Source organism: Vigna umbellata, chromosome 5, assembly GCF_029865625.1.
Source record: "Vigna umbellata cultivar VRB3 chromosome 5, Vumbellata_1.0, whole genome shotgun sequence".
Lineage (NCBI taxonomy): Eukaryota > Viridiplantae > Streptophyta > Magnoliopsida > Fabales > Fabaceae > Vigna > Vigna umbellata.
The window spans coordinates 3,538,174-3,541,427 of record NC_142169.1 but is presented as its reverse complement, the minus strand read 5'-3'; the positions used below and the strand labels follow the sequence as shown (position 1 = coordinate 3,541,427).

General features: G+C 36.9%; 1 long non-coding RNA gene across 1 annotated transcript; it reads left to right on the top strand.

Annotated features, from left to right (window-relative positions):
• Nucleotides 1–215: 215 nt before the first annotated feature.
• LOC148197540 (uncharacterized) lies at nt 216–950 on the top strand. The gene is made up of 4 exons (XR_015786706.1): nt 216–289; nt 393–439; nt 520–615; nt 704–950. It is a non-coding gene; the product is annotated as an uncharacterized LOC148197540 (long non-coding RNA).
• The last annotated feature ends 2,304 nt before the right edge of the window (nt 951–3,254 follow it).

The window sequence follows — 3,254 nt, the reverse complement described above, 5'->3', positions numbered from 1 at the left end:
AGACCATTCAACCGTCTGGTAACACACCTCAAAACAGACAAGATTATTTGCAAACATGGATGGATGAGTCAAAAAGAGACGTATACCTTGTGCCATACATTGACGGGTAGGTGTTGTTATATGTGGTCAGTTTATTATTATAGTTTCGTTAATTAGTTGAATAACTATTTGTCCTTCGTGATAGGTCGCACTGGCAGCTGATGGTAATCATTCCCAAACAATGTAAAATTATATTTTTTTGTTCGTTGCACAGGAGGATGAAAACTGAGTTGAGAACCATGCTTCAAGGGTAAGTGTTTCTCCAAAAATGACTTTGAATTTGATGTTCACCTTCAACTTTTATGATAAAATAGTCATATTAATTATACTTTGTGTTTTCAATCTGTACAGAGTTATTGGTAAATCTCGTGGTCAACTGGTTCAAGTTTTGTATCCAAAGGTTGTAAGTCATTTAACGTTTCCTTTTCATTTATGTTATTGAATGATCTAAATTCTTAACTATTTAGTTTGTTATTTTAGTGTAACCACCAGGTAGATTCATGGGAATGTGGCTTCTATGTGATGTGTTGGATTAAGACCATCATTCGAGCAGTCATTACAGATGACTGGAATGAGGTAATGATGTATACCTTCAATACATTACAAATCATATTCATCTACAACTATATATGAAACAATAATGAATCTTTGTTGAATTTTGCAGCGCTTCAAGACTACATCGCCTATTACAGAAGACACAATTAAACAGATAAGGCAGGAGTGGACCGCTTATCTTCTGCAAAGATGGAGTTAGGAATAGTTATATTTCTTGTTGAACATTGTTTAGTTTTTTAGTTTAAGTTTTATGTTGATAGTTTGGTAGTGGATTGAACTCCACATTAAGTAGAACTTTGTTTATATAAAACGCATTTTTATATTATTGCAAAATTGTTCTGGGACATTTTTCTGCTTTTCAGGTGTGGTTTTATTGAAAAAATAAACTAATTTTTAAAAAAAAAACGCCCAGTAGACGTTCGTTAGTGCACAGTCGGACGTCTATAGACGTCTGTCAGTGCACACACGGACGTCCACCCCCCAGCTCCTACCTAAAACATTTCAGCAAGGTAGACGTCAGGGGGGAGGAGGCAGACGTATATATAGACGTCCGTCCAGACACAACGGACGTTTATATAGGCGTCCGTCCAGACACAACGGACGTTCATGTAGACGTCCCTCCTGACACAACGGACGTTCATGTCGACGTCCGTCATGACACAACGGACGTTCATGTAGACGTCCGTGCTGACACAACAGACGTTTACAGAGACGTCCGTCCTGCCACAACGGACGTCTGAGCGACGTCACCCACATAAACGTCGGGCGTACGGCGGACGTCAAAAGGCCAAAATATCGGACGTTAAAACCCCTTTCTGCACTAGTGATATCAGCAAACCATGGCCTCTACTGAATATACATGAGTGCTTCATCTGAAAAAGATTCCCAGATCTCTGATTCCTTGCTAGTGACCTCCTTGTTAACTCACCGTGACAAATGATCAGCAATCAAGTTCTCACTTCCTTTCTTATCACGGATCTCCACATCAAATTCTTGCAAGAGTAGTACCCATCTAATCAGACGTGGCTTAGAATCTGACCTTCTCAACAAGTATTTGATAGCTGCATGATCTGTATAGATAATCACCTTAGACCCAATAAGATAAGGTCTAAATTTCTCTAGAGCATACACTATAGCTAGAAATTCTTTCTCTATGGTAGCATAATTCAACTGAGCATCATTCAGAACTTTGCTGGCATAATAAATTGGATGAAAAATTTGTTCTTTTCGCTGGCCAAGAACAAATCCTATTGCATAATCACTTGCATCACACATTAGTTCAAAATTTTTATTCCAATCTGGAGCTACAATTACTGGAGCTAACACTAATTTGCTCTTCAATATGTCAAAAGCTTTCAAACATTCTTCATTCATCACAAAAGGAGTGTCCTTCATCAAAAGATTACTCAATGGTTTAGCAATTTTTGAGAAATCTTTAATGAATCTTCTATAGAATCCAGCATGACCGAGAAAACTCCTGATCCCCTTACATTTGTTGGTGGAGGCAGTTTCTCAATGACTTCTACTTTAGCTTTATCTACCTCAATTCCTTTAGCAGAAATTTTATGTCCCAGCACAATTCCTTCAGTTACCATAAAATGACATTTCTCCTAATAAGAACAAGATTTGTCTGAACACATCTTTTAAGAACAATGTTCAAATTAGCCAAACACCTTTGGAAAGAATTTCCAAAAAGTGAAAAATCATCCATGAATACTTCAATGCATTTTTCTAAGAGATATGCAAAAATCGCCTGCATACACCTTTGAAATGTAGCTGGAGCATTACATAATCCAAATGGCATCTTTCTATAAGCAAAGATACCAAAAGGACAAGTAAAGGCTGTCTTCTCTTGGTCTTTTGGATGTACCACAATTTGATTGTATCTAGAATATCCATCTAGAAAACAATAGAAAGTTTGACCTGCTAATCTTTCTAACATCTGGTCCATGAAAGGAAGAGGAAAATGATCCTTCCTAGTGACTTTATTTAGCTTCCTGTAATCAATGCACATTTGCCATCCAGTAACTGTCCGAGTAGGAATAAGTTCATTCTTATCATTATGAATTACTATCATCCTGCCTTTCTTTGGAACCACCTGTACTAGACTCACCCATTCACTGTCAGAGATTGGATATATGATACCAGCTTCTAAAAGTTTCAACACTTCTTTTCTAACCACCTCCTTCATTACGGGATTTAACCTTCTCTATGGTTGAGCACTCGGTTTATAATCTTCTTCCATAAAGATCTTATGCATACAATAAGTTGGGCTAATACCTTTAAGATTTGAGATTGACCACCCAATTGCTTCTTTGTTAGCTTTCAGAATTTCTATCAACAGTTCTTCTTCTTGTAGAGATAAAGAGTTATTGATGATGACTGGCTTTGTTCCATCTTCTTCTAGAAAAACATACTTCAGATGTGCTGGTAATTTTTTTAATTCTAGCTTCTTTGCTTTGACTTCTTCTTCCTTATCAATTATTTCAAACGTTGTATCTTCCACTGGACTCTTTTTCAATGTTTCCAAGTCCATCAGACATTCTTCAATTAATTTTTCTTCTCCTTCATCTAAATCTTCACAAGCATCAATAAGAGTTTTCTCTAATGGAGAAACATACCGCACCATCCTTTCTTGCATCATACAAACTTCATCAAGT